Source organism: Moschus berezovskii, chromosome 8, assembly GCF_049115385.1.
Source record: "Moschus berezovskii isolate FMDL1 chromosome 8, NW_MosBer_1.0, whole genome shotgun sequence".
Taxonomy (NCBI): Eukaryota; Metazoa; Chordata; class Mammalia; order Artiodactyla; family Moschidae; genus Moschus; species Moschus berezovskii.
The window spans coordinates 62,799,048-62,818,201 of NC_142467.1; the positions used below are offsets into that span (position 1 = coordinate 62,799,048).

A 19,154-nucleotide genomic window follows, 5' to 3' on the forward strand; every position below is an offset into this window, starting at 1 on the left:
TAAGTTAAATAAGCAAGGTGACAATATACAGCCTTGACGCACTCCTTTTCCTATTTGGAACCAGTCTGTTGTTCCAGGTCCAGTTCTAACTGTTGCTTCCTGACCTGCATACAGGTTTCTCAAGAGGCAGATCAGGTGGTCTGGTATTTCCATCTCCTTCAGAATTTTCCACAGTTTGCTGTGATCCACACAGTCAAAGGCTTTGACATAGTCAATAAAGCCGAAGTAAATGTTTTTCTGGAACTCTCTTGCTTTTTCCATGATCCAGCGGATGTTGGCATTTGATCTCTGGTTCCTCTGCCTTTTCTAAAACCAGCTTGAACATCTGAAAGTTCATGGTTCATGTATTGTTGAAGCCTGGCTTGGAGAATTTTGAGCATGACTTTACTAGTGTGTGAGATGAGTGCAATTGTGCGGTAGTTTGAGCATTCTTTGGCATTGTCTTTCTTTGGGATTGGAATGAAAACTGACCTTTTCCAGTCCTGTGGCCACTGCTGAGTTTTCCAAAATTACCCTGAGTATAACTTAATTATTTTGATTCCTAAAGTATTTTTAGGAACTTGGGATATTCTATGCAACTGAATCTTTCAGAGAATTGAAACAAACCTATGAGTGCCAAAAGATTTAAAATGATAAAAGTAGTAGATGCTTAGGGCAAAAACTCTAAAAATTCAGAGTATAGAAGGTATAAAAAGAAAAACAAAAGTTGATCCTTTCCTCCTTAAACCTACTAGAGGAAGAAGAACAAACAAAACCCAAAGTTATTAAAAGGAAAGAACTCAAAAAGATAAGAGCAGAAATAAATAGAGATTGAAAAAACAATAGAAAAGATCAATGAAACTAAAAGCTGATTCTTTGAAAAAATAAACAAAATTGATAAACCTTAATGAGACTTATTATGAAAAAAAGGAGAGAAGCCAAATCAATAAAAGCAGAAATGAAAAAGGAGAAGTTATAACTGTCACCACAGAAATACAAAGAATCATAAATGACTTCTGTGATCAACTGTATGCCGATAAAATGGACATCCTAGGAGAAATGGACAAATTCTTAGAAAGTTTCAGTCTCCCAAGATTTAATCAGAAAGAAATAGAAAACATGAACAGACCAATCACCAGTACTGAAGTTGAACCAGTAACTTAAAACCTCACAGCGAATAGAAGTCAAGGCCAGATGGTCTCACAGGTGAATTCTAACAAACATTTAGACAAGAGTTAATACGTATCCTTCTGAAGATATTCCAAAAAAATTCAGAGGAAGGAACACGTCCAAACTCATTCTATGAGGCCACCGTCAGTCTGATACCAAAACTAGACAAAACCATCACAAAAAAGAAAATTATAGGCCAGTATCACTGATGAACATAGATGCCCAAAATCCTCAACAAAATACTAGCAAACAATTCCAACAATAGAGTAAAAGGATTATACACCATGATCAAGTGGGATTTATCCCAGGGATGTGAGGGATTTTCAGTATCCAGAAATTAATCAATGTGATATACCACATTAACAAACTGAAGAATAAAAACCATGTGATCATCTCAGTAGATTAAGAAAATGCTTTGGATAAAATTCAATATTCATTTATTATTAAAAAGAAAAACTCCAGATAGTGGGCATAGAAGATACTTGACTCAACATAATAAAACCCTTATGTGATAATCTCATAGCTAACATCATACTCAGTGATGAAAAGCTGAAAGAATTCCCTCTAAGACCAGGAACAAGAGAAGAATTGCCACTCTTACACTTCTATTCAACATAGTTTTGGAAGTCTTAGCCACAGCAATCAGGGAAGAAAAGGAAATAAAAGGAATCCAGATTGGAAAGGAAGAAGTAAAACTGTCACTCTTTGCAGATGACATGATACTATACAAAGAAAATCCTAAAGCACCACCAGAAAACAAACTATCATCAGTTAATTTGGTAAAATTAATTACAGAATACAGAATTAATATACAGAAATCTGTTGCATCTCTGTACTCTAACAACAAAATAGCAGAAAGAGAAATTAAGGAAACAATCCCATTTACCATTGAATCAAAAAGGATAAAATATCTAGGACTAAACCTACCTACAGAGAAGGCAATGGCAAGCCACTCCAGTACTCTTGCCTAGAAAATCCCATGGATGGAGGAGCCTGGTAGGCTGCAGTCCGTGGGGTCGCTAAGGGTCAGACACGACTGAGCGACTTCACTTTCCCTTTTCACTTTCACACATTGGAGAAGGAAATGGCAACCCACTCCAGTGTTCTTGCCTGGAGAATCCCAGGGAAGGGGGAGCCTGGTGGGCTTCCGTCTATGGGGTCACACAGAGTCGGACATGACTGAAGTGACTTAGCAGCAGCAAACCTACCTAAGGAGGCAAAAGACCTGTACTCTGAAAACTATAAGATGCTGATGAAAGAAACTGAAGACCACACAAACAGATGGAAAGATATACCATGTTCTTGGATTGGAAGAATCAGTACTGTTAAAATGACCATTCTACCCATGGTAGTCCACAGATTCAGCACAATCCCTACAAAATTACCAATGGTGTCTTTCACAGAACTGAAACAAATATTTTTAAAATTTGTATGAAAACACAAAAGACCCCTGATAGCTGAAACAATCTTGAGAAAGAATGGAGCTGGAGGAATCAGGTACCCTATGGTTTTTCCAGTAGTCATGTACAGGATATGAGTTAGACCATAAAGAAGGCTGAGCATCAAAGAACTGATGCTTGAAACTACAGTAATTAAAACAGCATGGTACTGATACAAAAGCAGACATATAGATCAACGAAACAGGATGGCAAAAGACCCACGCACTTTTGGTCAATAAATCTGTGGCAAAGGAGGCAAGAATATACAGTGAAGAAAAGGTGGTCTCATCACCCTGATACCAAAATCAGACAAAGACAACACACACACACACAAACTACAGGCCAATATCACTGATGAACATAGATGCAAAAATCCTCAACAAAATTTTAGCAAACATAATTCAGCAACACATCAAAAAGCTGATAAAGTTGGGTTTATTCCAGGGATGCAAGGATTCTTCAATATATGCAAATCAATCAATGTGATACACCATATTAACAAATTGAAAGATAAAAACCATTTGATAATCTCAATAGATGCAGAAAAAGCCTTTGAAAAAATTCATCACCCATTTATGATTCAGTCAGTTCAGTTCAGTTCAGTCGCTCAGTCGTGTCTGACTCTCCGCGACCCCATGAATCACAGCACGCCAGGCCTCCCTGTCCATCACCAACTCCTGGAGTACACTCAAACTCATGTCCACAGAGTCAGTGATGCCATCCAGCCATCTCATTCTCTGTCGTCCCCTTCTCCTCCCGCCCCCAACCTTTCCCAGCATCAGAGTCTTTTCCAGTGAGTCAACTCGTCGCATGAGGTGGCCAAAGTATTGCAGTTTCAGCTTTAGCATCAGTCCCTCCAATGAACATCCAGGATTGATCTCCTTTAGAATGGACTGGTTGGATCTCCTTGCAGTATAAGGGACTCTCAAGAGTCTTCTCCAACACCACAGTTCAAAAGCATCGATTCTTCAGCGATCAGCTTTCTTCACAGTTAAAACTCTTCAAAAAATGGGTATAGCAGGAACCTACCTCAACATAGTAAAGGCCATATATGATAAGCCTACAGCAAACATTCTCGATGGTGAAAAACTGAAAGCATTCCCCCTAAGATCAGGAACAACACAAAGGTGTCCACTTTCACCACTGTTATTCAACATTGTTCTGGAAGTCCTAGCTACAGCAAACTAGAGAAGAAAAAGAAATAAAAGGAATCCAAATCAGAAAAGAAGAAGTAAAGCTGTCACTGTTTGCAGATGCCATGATACTGTTCGTAGAAAACCCTAAAGATAGTATCAGAAAATTACTGGAGCTAATCAATGAATTTAGCAAAGTTGCAGGATACAAAATCAATACACAGAAATCACTTGCATTTCTGTATACCAACAATGAAAAATCAGAAAGAGAAATTAAGGAATCAATCTCATTCACCATTACAACAAAAAGAATTAAATATCTAGGAATAATCTTACCTAAGGAGACAAAAGAACTGTACACAGAAAATGATAAGACACTAATGAAAGAAATCAAAGATGACATAAAACAGATGGAGAGAGATTTCATGTTCCTGGGTAAGAAGAATCAATATTGTGAAAATTACATCCAGCCCTATCATTTCATGGCAGAGAAGATGGGAAAACAATGGAAACGGTGACAGACTTTATATTTTTGGGCTCCAAAATCACTGCAGGTGGTGACTGCCATGAAGTTAAAAGATGCTTACTCCTTGGAAGAAAAGTTATGACCAACCTAGATAGCGTATTAAAAAGCAGAGACATTACTTTACCAACAAAGATCCATCTAGTCAAAGCTATAGTTTTTCCAGTAGTCATGTGTGTATGTGAGAGTTGGACCATTAAGAAAGCTGAGCGCTAAAGAATCGATGCTTTTGAACTGTGGTGTTCAAGAAGACTCTTGAGAGTCCCATGGACTGCAAGGAGATCAAGCCAGTAAATCCTTAAGGAAATTAGTCCTGAATATTCTTTGGAAGGACTGATGCTGAAGCTGAAGCTCCAGTATTTTGGCCACCTGATGCGAAGAGCTGAGTCAGTGAAAAAAAACCTGATGCTGGGAAAGATTGAGGGCAGGAGGAGAAGGGGACGCCGGAGGATGAGATGGTTGGAAGGCATCACTGACTCAATGGACATGAGTTTGAGCAAACTCCGGTAGATGGAGAAGGACAAGGAAGCCTGTTGTGCTGTAGTCCACGGAGTTGCAAAGAGTTGGATGTGACAGAACAGCAACAACAACTAACACTATATACAAAAATAAACTCAAAACAGGTAAAAGACCTAAATGTAAGACTGGATACTGTAAAACTTCTAGAGAAAAACTCGGACAGGACATTCTTTGACATAAATCACAGAAATATATATTTTTTGGATACATCTCCTAGAGTAATGGAAACAAAACCAAAAATAACCAAATGGGACCTAATTGAACTTAGAAGCTTCAGTACAGCAAAGGAAACCATAATAGTATAAAAAGACAACCTACACAATGAGAGAACATATTTGCAAATAATGGAACTAACAAGGGATTAATTTCTAAATACAAACAGCTCATGCAACTCAATATGAAAATCCAAACAGCTCAATTAAAAAATGGGCAGAAGATCCAAATAGACATTTCGCCAAAGAAGACATACAGATGGCCAAAAGGCACATGAAAAGATGTTTAACATTGCTAATTATTAGAGAAATGCAAATCAAAACCACAATGAGGTATCATCTCACACCAATCAGAAAGCCCATCATCAAAAAGTCTACAAATAAATGCTGGAAAGGGTGTGGAGAAAAGCAAACCCTCCTACACTCTTAGTGGGAATGTTAGTTGGTGCATCCACTATGGAAAACAGTATGGAGGTTCCTCAAAAAATAATAAAGTAGAACTGCCATATGATCCAGTAATCCCACTCTTGGGCATATATCCAGAAAAGATGAAAACTCTAATTAGAAAGGTACATGCACTCCAATGTTCATTGCATCTCTACTTGCAACAGCCAAGACATGGAAACAACTAAAGTGTCAACAGAGGAATGGAAAAAGATGTGGTGTGTATAAATATAACTGACTATTACTTAGTCATTAAAGAACAAAATAATGCCATGTGCAGCAACATGAATAGATCTACAGATTATCATACTAAGTGAAGTAAGTCCACCAAGTGAAGTAAGACAGAGAAAGACAAATACCATGTGATATCATTTATATGTGAAATCTAAAATAGTAATCCAAATGAACTTATTTATAAAAGAGAAATAGACTCACAGACATGGAAAACAAACTTATGGTTGCCAAAAAGGAAAGTGGGGGGAGGGATAAATTTGGAATTTGTGATTATACATACATTATTATACATAAAATAAATAAACAACAAGGACCTACTGTATAGCACAGGGAACTATATTCAATATCTTATACTGACCTACAATGGAAAAGAATCTGAAAAAGAAGCTAAATCACTTTGCTGTACACCTGAAATACTGTAAATCACATATATTTCAATAAAAAATAAAAATTAAAAAAGCTGACCCCTTCTAGTCTCTAATTTCTATTTTTAACAGTTTTTTATATCCTTTATGTGCTGTACTGTGCTTAATTGTGTCTGACTCTTTGCGACCCCATGCACTGTAGTCTGATAGACTCCTCTGTCTGTGGGGATTCTTCAGGCAAGAACGCTGGAGTGGGTTGTCATGCCCTTCTCCAGGGCATCTTCCCAACCCAGGGATCAAACCCAGGTCTCCCGCATTGTAGGTGGATTCTTTACCGTCTGAGCCACCGGGAAGCCCTTATATATGTAATTATACATTCAAACAGCTATATATATATATATATATATAATTTTATTTTTTCATAAATGCAATCATACTTTTTATAGTATTCTACACTTTGCCTTTCCACTTAGTATATCTGGGTCATCATTTGATAATAGCAAACAAAAATCTAATACATTTCTTCTGAATTCCTAGATAGAATTTTTATATGGTTTATAATAGTTAATGTAATCATTTCCCTGTTGAAGAATATCTGGATTGTTAAAAACAATACTTAAGTGAGCATCTTTATAAATACACCTTTGAATGCTTTTGTAAGTTTACCTATAGCAGTGGAATTACAGGGGAAAAATATGCATTTTGAAGTTTAATCAGTTCAGTTCAGTCGCTCAGTCGTGTCCGACTCTGTGACCCCATGAATCGCAGCACACCAGGCCTCCCTGTCCATCACCAACTCCCGGAGTTCACTCAATTCATGTGCATCGAGTCGGTGATGCCATCCAGCCATCTCATCCTCTGTCGTCCCCTTCTCCTCCTGCCCCCAATCCCTCCCAGCACCAGAGTCTTTTCCAGTGAGTCAACTCTTTGCATGAGGTGGCCAAAGTATTGGAGTTTCAGCTTTACCATGAATCCTTCCAATGAACACCCAGCACTGATCTCCTTTAGGATGGACTGGTTGGATCTCCTCGAAGTTTAATAGTTATGGCCAAATTCCCCTTTTCTAAAATGATACATTCTTAGTAGTTATTTGAGAATCATTCCTTACAATCCTTATAATTTGACATCTTATCATTTTGGAAACCTGCATTTCTTTAATCTTGAATGAGGTTGTGTATCTTTTGTGTGTTTATTAGTCACTTTTGCTTTTTACTCCTGTAAAATGCCTGTTGAGAAATATGATCTTCCAAATTGCACATGGACTTCCCTGGTGGCTTAATCGGTAAAGAATCCCCCTGCAGTGTGGGAGACCTGGGTTCTATCCCTGGGTTGGGAAGATTCCCCTGGAGGAGTGCATGGCAACCTACTCCAGTATTCTTACCTGGAGAATCCCCAAGGATAGAGGAGCCTGGCGGGCTGCAGTCCATGGGGTAGCAAAGAGTCGGGCACAACTGAGCGACATAAGACATACAAATTGCACATAGAACATTAATGATTAATGTATTTTTACAGCTATACTTTTACAGTTAGACTTCATTCAAAGAGAATATTTAATGATCTTTTAGAATCTTGAGATTATTTTTCATTATTTTTTTAATGTAATATGTTGTCATAGTACATATCTAATGTCAAGACGATGACATTTAATCTTTCTGTTTGATTTAATGAACAGTTGTATCTTACCCAGACTTCAATCTAACTTGAGCCTTGTGCAAGTTTGGAAAATTCCTGGAGTGGAAAGCTCAAGAAAAGAAAAGAAAAAGTAAGGGGGTGGGTATGTGTAATAGGTGACTTCATTCCCTGCTCTGTCAAAACAATACATACCTTCCTCCCACTTTGGTGAGAAATAACCTTGGGAATAAATTTATACCCATGGGGACAATTCTGAGTTTAGGGCTCATGCCTTGTGTGGTGTATGCTGTTTCTGCCACATTGTGGCTTCTAAAGAAATGTCCAAGAAAAACAATAATGTTGGTATTTGGTTTGTCATTTGTGGCTCAGGGCATCAGTAGGGCATAGAGCAGAATTCTTGCTGAGGAATATGATCCTTCCTTGATTCTAAATTTGTCTTTGTGGAGCAGCTTTTAAATATGAGGACAGCTGGTGTTGGATAAATCTGTCCTCACAAGCTGTATGAGATTGAAATAAAGTTAAATATTTGGGGTTAAATCCAAATGCAAAAATGTGGAAAGTGCTTATTAATCTTTGATGCTTTGCTTTCTGCATCTTGGTAAACAGGCACTAACTACTCATTGTGAACTCCTGACAACAGTCCAATTTGAAATTTAAGATAGGGAGAATGTGTGCACTGGTTTAAGTTCTAACATTTCATTAAAGGTAAAACACAATTCTTTCTTTTCACGCCATCTTCCACCCTGCTGATAAAAATGATAGGCTATCCATATCTGTTTTTGTTAGCTTCCTTTCTTTTGTGTCTTTCTCCTCTGAGTAAAAATTGCTACCAGTGAGATAGTGAGGCCCACATTTCCACTTGGGTTAGGGTAATAATCCTCTGTGGCCTCTAAAAATCTGCGAGTGATGGGACCCCACACTACTAATAGATTCTCCCCAGGTGATTAAATGTCTTGCTAATTGCTAAGGGATAAATAAGGGTGGTGAGCTCAGAGAACAGTCCCATTACTAGCTTTTCTTTAGCTGAATGGATTACTAAGGTAGAAAAGCGCTAAAAATAAGTCAGGGCACAGATTCTCCTGCCAGGGTTTGAGTATTGAGATAACTTGTCTTCTCGGCTGGTGTTGACATCATCTATTCTAATGTGCACTGGAAATAGGAGCCAGAATGAGAAACATTTGACCATGGACTAGTGTCAGGAAAAGTCTGCAGCCCTGTACTTATTGCTGCTTCTTGTCAGACTTAATTAATTAGTTTCTCCAACTCCCGTGGGAGAGAGCTAAATACCTCAGGGTGAGAACTCGAAACAAACTCAGGGCCAGTCTCAGGGGAAATCGCTCAATCTCTTCCAGTTTCAAATATAACTTTGCTAGGTCTCTTCCGTGTCAGTTGGTTTTCAGTGTTTCCCCCAAGGGGTCAGAGTCCACCAGGGCTGCAAAGTGGGAAGACCTCTCACATATTCAATCCTAGGACTGGAAGGTTTCATAATCATCAAGTTACCTGACATGGAATAGATTCTTGATGCTGAATTTCTCTTTCTGTTGTTGCTTCAGATGTCTTGAGGAGAGAGCTTTCCTGGTCAGAATTCCTCTGTGGATTTTGTTTGAACTCAAATGGAGGGGAAATTCATGTAAATCACTACCTTCTTTATATTTATCCCTATTCTTTTTTCATTTTATAGAAAGTTGTCTTTTTGGAGTAATACTGGAATAATACTGTCTCACACTCATTAAGTACTTGATACTCAAGAAACACTTTCACGCATTTGTCTTGTGACCTTCAGAACAAGTCTTTAAGGAAGGCAGATGTTATTATCCCCTTATTAACTATTAGATTTAGAAAAGCCAACAGATTGAGACATTGGCAATGATTGGTATTAAGAGTCCTGGGAGCTCTGGAATTTCTTGGTCTACTCAGCAAAGTGCAGTCTGACCCAGGGCCCTTTCTCCAAGCCTGGAGATTTGTTCTATTTTTATAAAATAATATATTTGAATGTTTCTATAAAAATGCATTTTAATTTTAGAAAACTTGAAAAATATGGCAGAAAAGTGAGAGAGAAAAATCAACCACACACCCAAGTACACAAAAACAAATTCCTTTGGTTTCCTTAGGTTTTTGACTAAATCTGTGGGCTGGAAGGAGAGATGAAATAGATATTCAGTAATGCTGATGTCTGTCTACCCATTTCCCTGCATTTAGCATAATATATATTATAGACATTTTAGTTAAGCTGCCTCCAAGGATCCTTTGCAGGCAGGTGTTTGTGCTAGACATTTTGAACTGAGCTTTAAAAAGTGCCATCCCAGGTGGAGACCAGCTATTCACTGTTGTCCATTCATTACTCTTTTTTTCCTTTCCTCCACAAAACCCTCTTCCTTTCCTCTGGCTATGTCAGTACTGCCTCTCTTCACCTTTCACCCTGCTAGTTGTTATTTCCAGTCTTAAAGTCACCAGCAGCATTTTTGCAGACCTTTCTTCAAATTCTGCCTGGCTTCTTCAGAGTAGAGTGAAGGGCCAGGTAACACTGATGCGATGAAAGGGCTGTTCTTTCTCTGGTATGCCATGCCCTTGACCTGGCACTGAAAAGGTACATCTGACCAAGAGGACAGCTGGAAAGTGCAGGGACTTTAGCAGCTCCAGATGTTTGGAGCCAGGAAATGTTGAGTTCCAGTATATCTTTGAACTCTCTCCTGTGTTTTTCTTAGTGATTTAATAATAAATTTTAGGCAAGTGTTCTTTGACAAGTGTATGAGTGAGTGAGTGAGTGGATGTATTTGGTCCGGTGAATTGAGGTGGAAAGTCACTGTACTGACTTCTATAAATTAAAAGCATGGGGATAAAAGCATGGGGATTGTATTCCCCATGTCCTGAGCCCAAGGAATTAGAAATATTTCATTTTCCTCATCTGTAGGATCACTATGATATGAAAAAACCCAGCCAACCAGCAGCCTTGGTTTCAAAGGTACTCACAGCCTCCACGTTGTCTGTCTGCTTTTCTTCTGATGTCCTCACAGGAAGAGCCCCTCGCGGCTGGGCTTGTTTGAGGTAGATCCCTGCTCTCTGGCAAGGAGGGGCATAAACTGGAATGACAGCTGTCAGAAGAGAGGCTAGGGTATCAACTGTAAGGACTGTGGAAGGGTCTCCCTATTCCACTGTATCTGGTGCAGCCCCAGCTTTCTATTAATCACACTGGGGAGTACCCATCCTTGCAACAGAAGACTGCAGAATATGTGACCCTGAGTTAACCACTGATAGTTATACATCAAATCTAAATGGAAACCAGGGTATAAAAGACAGGGCAGAAGCCAAAGTCTCATGGTGAGCGAAGCATTTTTAGCTGGAATGTAAAGAATTTTGGTATTGGCATTTCAAGGAAATTCAAGCTGCCCTTCCTCTCAATCCAGAAGACAGGAGATAGCTTACAGTTGCTTGGGTCAGGATTACAATTTTACTGATTTCAGAAATGTAATATTAATTTCAGTATTGACTTTGGTGGAGGATCTATGTAGGGGTTGTAGATCTTTTTGAGGTGGTATGTGGAACAGCACATTTTTTCTTTGAAGCTTAAGACTTCTGTTTTACATGCTGTTTGTAGATATGTTTTGATTGTGCTGGATTGATCAATACACCTAAAATATAATATAAAGAGTTTAGATCCAATAAATGGAGAAACTGCTTGTTATCATGAATAAGCTGAAGAGCTCTGTGATAAGTATAGACTTTTTCACTCTGTCATAAATTACGATTAAATGCAAGCTTTCTTGAGGAGCTGCTATGTGCCCAGTACTGAGCAGCTAAAGAATGCTATGGAAGAGCTAACAAAAGGAAGAAACATAGATGTCATGCTGCATTTACAGTAAACTAAGTGAATCCCAAGTTCAGTCCTTAGAGTCCCTGAGTAAGGAATCCAAAAGTAAATAATGCAACAGTACTGTAGTACAGTACAGTAAACTAGTAAGTGCAGTTGATCGCAACTCCACATGCAGGGTATAAAATTTCCAAAGCCATTCAATTCAGCCAGTATTTTTTGAGCCAGTATTTTTTGAGCCAATATCTCATGTAGGTCAACTACCTTCTTTTCTTTTCACAGTTCTAGACTACTTCTCTGTCTAGTTTTATTAAGTTGTTTAAAAATTAAATGATGCTTTTTGGTTGACAGAAGCTAGAGGAATTCAGTATAATCCTATTTCCAGTAGTAGTGCAAAAAGGCAAATTGTTTTGGAATGATTCATTAGAAATATGGTCTCCCTCATCAAGGGATGGCATGTCCCATCAGAAGGGAAGAAATTTATGTGATGTAATCATGGGTGCTGATGGCTTTAAAGGCTCTGTTAGCTGTAGGAATATGTGACTCAGCATCTGGCCCCTGGAAACTGGTTCTTCTCAGGCTGTCAAAGATCAAGGCAAGCTTCAGGTCATCCAAGCCAGCTCCTCTTTAAAAAACTTTCAAAAACCAGACAAGGACCTCAAGTCCAAAGAAGAGAAACCATTTGCCAAAGTAGTGAATTACCTTGAATGCCAGAAGAATGTCAGGAAAAATTGTGAAATTTGTAAAAAAAAATTACTGAGAATCCTTTAGAAAGCTATGCATTGACTGTAGCTTCTTCCAGGTTATTTGATCCTGTAGTGATTTGTACTTTTCAATGCCTTTGAACTGTTTTAAACTCTATGAAGTTGTAGAAAACTGAGAGTAATGTAAATTATTCTTGTTTATAAAAAAGTAAACCAATTTTGCTTTGTGGAAGGTGCAGTTGACCACTCCCTCCAAGGGACTAGTTTTGCTAATTAACAAATTAATTTAAGCATTTCTGGCTATCTCTAGAACCAGTTTTTTACATTTTATGATTCTGTATTTAATTATTTAGTTAAATAAAGTCTTTGACATATATTAATTTTATATTTATCTGAAAGTCATAATTTTACCTTAAATAATTATTCTTCAATAGGAAGGAACTAGGATTTTAGTAAAGGCTCTCTGTTCCTTCCTTTCCTGTGAATAGATGTAGGCTCTGTTTAAATGGGTTTCTGAGATGGCCAAGCTATCACTTATAACTTTTTTTTGGTCACATTTTTATGTTTAAAGGCCACTTGGATAACATCTTTAAAAAACCTCACTGAAATGAATTTCATGTAACATAAAATAACTTTATTTTCTTTTTTAGAATGTTTAACACTAACCATTTAAAAATGAACAATTCAGTGACATTTAGTGCATTCACAGTGTTGTACAACCACACCTCTATCTAGTTCCACAACATTCCATCATTCCAAGTATTGATAGAACACCTTATCTATTAAACTGTTTCCCCCCACTTTTCCCTCCCCTTTACCCCTGGAAATTACAAATCTGCATTCTGTGTCTATGGATTTATACATTGTGTATATTTAATATGAGCGTAATCATACATTATGTGACCTTTTGTATCTGACTTCTTTCACTTGGCATAGTATTCTGGAAATCTATCCACACTGTCCATATAATGAAAGTTATGGTTTTTCCAGTAGTCATGTATGGATGCGAGAGTTGGCTGAGTGCCGAAGAATTGATAATTTCAAATTGTGGTGCTGGAGAAGATTCTTGAGTCTGTTGGATAGCACCGAGGTCAAACCAACTGATCCTAAAGGAAATCAATCCTGAATATTCATTGGAAGGACTGATGCTGAAGCTCCGGTACTTTGGCCACCTTATGTGAATAGCCAACTTATTGGAAAAGACCCTATGCTGGGAAAGAAGGCAGGAGAAAGGGGCAACAGAGGATGAGATGGTTGGATAGCATCACTGACTCAGTAGACCTGAGTTAGAGCAAATTCTAGGAGATAGCAAAGAAGGTGTGCTGCAGTACATGGGGTCACAGAATCAGACATTACTTAGCAACTAAGACAAGCAACAATCCATGTTGTAGCATATATCTATAATCTATTCCTTTTTATGACTGAATAATATTCCATTGTATGAATATACCACAGTTTGTTTGTCCATATGTTTATTGATAAACATCTAGGCTATTTCTATGCTTTTGTCTATTGTGAATAGAGGTACTGTGAATATACATGACCATCTACTTGTTTAAGCATCTGTTTACAATTCTTTGGGGTATGTATCATGGAGCAACAGTGTAACATCATATGGTAATTATGTGTTTAGCTTTTTGAGGAACCTCCAAATTGTTTTCCATGGAGACTGAACTATTTTACATTCCTACCAGCATTGTATGAGAGTTCCAATTTCCCCACACCCTCAATGGCCCTTGTTATTTTCCATTTTTAAAGTCATTGCCACCCTACTGGGTATGAAGTGGTATCTCATTGTGATTTTGAGTTTGATTTCCCTAAAGACCAAAGATATTGCATATCTTTTCATGTTCTTGTTAATTCTGAACAACAACATCATGTTTTGAATATGATAGGTAAGCTGGCTATTAAAAAGAAATCTTTGCTAACTCCCACTGCAATGTAAGTAATTATCCCTTAATTTACGCTTTTTTAATTTAAGATTTTATACAGTAAATTTATTAATGATTCTATAGAGAAAGTTATCATTTTTGTACAAAATTAGAGAGGATTTTTCCACTCCCCACATGATGCTCTTTATAGGGTATTTTCATAAACCATACCTGAACCTTCACAGTACCAAGCAAGAGCTCTTCAGAAACTCAGAGAAATGTTGCCATGGTGATAATGTCTGTCCTTGTGAAACACCACCATGTGAGCTGTTTCATGCATTAAAGTGTTGCTTGGAGCCGTCTCTTTGTAAGATTTATTTGCTAATTTGCTTTTAAAATGTGGATAAGTAGTATATTTTAAATAATAACCGTAACAATGACTAACATTTGTTGACTATTTATTGGGTACCAGACTCTCTACTAGGTATTTTATGTAGCTTATATAACTTAATCCTGGTAGACTATTAGCTTCTAAGAGTTGATTCTCATTTTTCTTGTCCATGCTTCTAAGAGCATCTAACAGAGTACCTGTTACAGAGCAGGTTTTCAACAAATGTCATTGAATTAATAAACAACCCTTTGAGGTAGTTTCTGTGATTACCTTCATTTTACAAATGAGGAGGCTGAGACTAAGAAATGTAAAGCAGTTTTCCCAAGCTCATACAGATGGGCAGTGGTGGAGCCTAAATCAGAACTCAGGCAGCCCACTCCAGAATCTATAGCAAGTTGCCTTTTAAGCCATAGTAATCAGAGCCTCACTTTCACCTCTTCCTTCCAGATTCACAGGGTGACCAGGTATTTTTGTCAAGCATAGAGGAAGCAATAATTCATTTCAGTTCAAGAAGATATTTATTAATAGCCATTTGTGTGCTCAGACATTTGTTGGGTGTAATGTTGAGAACTGGGAATTAAGAAAATGAGATTCTATTATGGATTTTGACACTCACTTGAATAAATTATATACTCTTTCTAGATTTTGGATTTCTCATGTGAAAAATGGACCTAGATAATCTAAGTGTGCTCCTGCAATAAACTATGATAACTTTAAGAAATGGCACTGATAAGGCAACAATGAACTTGTTTCCTGAGGATAGGGGTAGTGGGGAATGTAATTGGTGTATATACCTTAATCTTTAATGAACAAGGAGTGAAAAAAGGGAAAGGGCAACAAAGTGATAGATATATGATGGCAGTGGCAGAGTGTATCATCTAGAAGAGAAAATAAGGCAACTATCCAAGTAACAAGGAAGCCTCAACTTACCCTTTAAGATAGGATTTGTTTCTATCTTAACCCTTACCTTTGAGAAACATAATCAGTTCATTTCAGTTCAGTCATTCAGTCATGTCCGGACTCTTTTCTACCCCTTGGACTGCAGCATGCCAGACTTCCCTGTCCATCACCAACTCCCGGAGCTTGCTCAAACTCATGTCCATAGAGTTGGTGATGCCATCCAACCATCTTATCCTCTGTCATCCTCTTCTCCTCCCTCCTTCAATCTTTCCCAGCATCAGGGTCTTTTCCAATGAGTCCGTTCTTCACATTGGGTGACCAAAGTATTGGAGCTTAAGCTTTAGCATTAATCTTTCCAATGAATATTCATGGTTGGTTTCCTTTGGGATTGACTGGTTTGATATCCTTTCTGTTCCAGGGACTCTCAAGAGTTTGCTCCAACGCCACAGTTCAAAAACATCAGTTCTCCAGCGCTCAGCTTTCTTTATGGTCCAACTCTCACATCAGTACATGACTACTGGAAAAACCATAGCTTTGACTAGATTGACCTTCGTCAGCAAAGTAATGTCTCTGCTTTCTAATATGCTGATTAGGTTTTTCGTGGGTTTTCTTCCAAGGAGCAAGTGTCTTTTAATTTCATGGCTGAAGTCATCATCTGCAGTGATTTTGGAGCCCAAGAAAATAAAGTCTCTCACTGTTTCCATTGTTTCCTCATCTATTTGCCATGAAGTGATGGGACTGGATGCCATGGTCTTAGTTTTTTGAATGTTGAGTTTTAAGCCAACTTTTTCACTCTCCTCTTTCACTTTCATCAAGAGGTTCTTTAGTTCCTCTTCACCTTCTACATTAGGGTGGTGTCATCTGCATATCTGAGGTTATTGATATATCTCTTGGCATCTTGATTCCAGCTTGAGCTTCATCCAGCCCAGCATTTCATACGGTGTATTCTGCATTTAAGTTAAATAAGCAGGGTGACAATATACAGCCTTGACGTACTCCTTTCCCAATTTGGAACCAGTCCGTTGTTCCATGTCCAGTTCTAACTGTTGCTTCTTGACCTGCATACAAATTTCTCAGGAGGTAGGTCAGGTGGTTCCCATCTCTTGAAGAATTTTCCGCAGTTTGTTGTGATCCACACAGTCTAAGGCTTTGGTGTAGTCAATAAAGCAGAAGTAGATGTTTTTCTGGAACTCTTGCTTTTTTCTATGATCCAATAGATGTTGGCCATTTGATCTCTATTTCCTCTGCCTTTTCTAAATCCAGCTTGAACATCTGGAAGTTCTTGGTTCACATAATGTTGAAGCCTGGCTTGGAGAATTTTGAGCATTACTTTGCTAGCGTGTGAGATGAGTGCAGTTGTGCAGTAGTTTGAACAATCTTTGGCATTGCCTTTCTTTGGGATTGGAATGAAAACTGACCTTTTCCAGTCCTGTGGCCACTTCTGAGAAGCATAATAGCCTACAGATATTCAGTATTTTATATAGCTTCTCAATGCTCTCCTTTCCTTTGTGTCTTATAACTTTGCTGAGAAGTAGCTTGGTCCTTGGACTGCAAGGAGATCAAACCAGTCAGTTATAAAGGAAATTAACCCTGAATTTTCATTGGAAGGACTGATGCTGAAGCTCCAATACTTTAGCCACCTGATATAGAGAGCCAACTCACTGGAAAAGACTTGATGCTGGGAAAGATTGAAGGCAAAAGGAGAAGGGGGCGACAGAAGATAAAATGGTTAGATAGCATCACCAACTCAGTGGAGTGAATTTGAGCAAACTCCAGGAGATAGTGAAGGACAGAGGAGCCTGGAGTGCTGTAGTCCATGAGGTCACAAAGAGTTGAACACAACTTAGTGACTGAACAACAGCAGAAGATTAGGGATGATAGTTGGGAAAAACGACGGCCTAGCCAGGTTTATACAGTTGTTTAATGATTCTCAATCTTGAGTTTTTGATACTACCTTATCCTGGGATTTGAATAAAATGTGAAATTATTATTTTTTAATAATGTGAATTTAAAAAAAATCAATTGATTAAAAATATATAAATGTATATGCTATATGACACTTTTCCTTTGGTTTCTAAAAACAGAGGATATTGCCTAATAAAACAGATAATAAAAGAGTACCAAACTTCCAAAACAATGTGTTAACTTTTTAGGAAAAAGATCTTATAGACAAAAGGCTTACTTAAAGCCTTGTTTTATTTATATACTTGTTTTATACTTTAAATTGGATCAAATGATCATATTACTTATTCTGCAAAGTTTAACCAGTAAATTCACTAAACGCCCATCACATACCTGTTGTGTACAAAACACTATGTTAGATGCTGAAGAAATTCCAAGATGACTCTTTCCCTCAATCTTGTAAATGTTATGAAACCTATACAGCTAACCACAGCATATGATATAATGTCACGAGTGCCTGAAGCTAAATCTGAAGTGTTAAAGGAAGTCAAGAAGATACCCCTTTAAGCTATAGTGATTTAGAAAAGACTCTTGGGAGGGGAGATATGGAGCCAAATCTTGAAGGCTGTATATATTATATTAAGATTAGAATGAGAGAAAGAGATGGAAAGAGAGAAATATTAACAGATGGAGGGAACAGCATGAAAATTGCTCTGGAGGAAGAATATTCAGGGTGTATTTGGTAGTTTATGGAGGTGGAGGAAAGTTTAAAAAGATGCATAGTGGGAAGTAGTGGGAAATAAGGAGAAGAAAAGAATTCGAAGTTGTGAACAAGTTACCCTGACAAAAACAGATTTTTCCAACAATTATTTCTTTGTGTGCTTATCTATTTTTCTTTCCCATTCCTGCCCCACACTAAATAAAACTAAAGAACAAACAGTTAATCCTTTCATTCAGCAAATATTTGTTGAGTACTTCCTCTGTCCCAGGTGTTATGCTAGGAGCATAAGCTATAAGCTAGACACAGTCCTGCCCTCCAGGAGCTCATAGTCTGGTGGGGAAGACCAACTGTTTGTTAGAAAAGGGGTACATTCAAAGTGCTCATTATATTTGAAATGTGGCCACTTTGAAAAAGAATGATGTTGGCTGCACTGGGCTAATCGCTTGAACTCTGTTTTTAGCCCTTGGGAGCAACCTCAGGATGTGTGGCATACCAGAAGAACAGCTGCATACTATATTCTGAAAATGATGAAAGTGACGCTTCTGTTTTTCCAGACCCAGAGCAGTGACTCTGAGAAGGAGAGCCAAACTCTTTCTTTCCTGGCTTGTGATAGTGGACACATTTTTGCAAAGATTTTTGAGGGGAAGTTTCAGATCTTCCTGCCTTCGTCCCAAAGAAAGGAGATAGAGAGTAAGGGTAAGGGAATAGTAAACTATAAAGTCTTTTCATTAAAAAAATAGAACTCTTCTATTGGTATTTCTTAGATGCAGCGATAGATGTAATAATAATGATAAATGATATTTATTCAGTGCTTATTTTGTGCCAAGCACCATGATGAGGGCTTTAACAGAGTAATTTAACTAACACAGTAGTCCCAAACACCAGCTACTTATTTTCATCACTTTTTACAGATAAGGAAACTGAGGTGTAAAAAGATTAAAGAACTTTCTCATGTCACATAGCTCATAAGTGGATATATGGAAAGTATATTGGAATGGATTTTACATTTCATATTTTGCAGAGAAAATTAAAGCCCAGAGAGAAAAGATTGGTCTGTAGGTGTAGAACAGAATGATGTGAGAGCCAGATTTAGAACTTGTATCTCAATTTTATGTCTTAAAAAATTTTGTAATTCTTTTGTAATAGAAAATCTAAACAGATATATTAATCAGCCTCTTCAGTTACCTATTCATGATCAATATTATTT

General features: G+C 37.8%; 1 protein-coding gene across 2 annotated transcripts in view; it reads right to left on the reverse strand.

Annotated features, from left to right (window-relative positions):
* Positions 1-9,743, reverse strand: part of MYOT (myotilin) — a 68,997-nt gene extending 59,254 nt beyond the window's left edge. The window contains exon 1 of one of the 2 annotated variants that reach the window (XM_055429250.2): positions 9,725-9,743. The gene's annotated coding sequence lies outside the window, so the exon portion shown is untranslated. Of the gene's footprint in view, positions 1-7,399; positions 7,443-9,724 lie in introns of those variants that run through there. The other variant, XM_055429249.2, reaches the window with a different exon arrangement.
* Between the last annotated feature and the right edge of the window lie 9,411 nt (positions 9,744-19,154).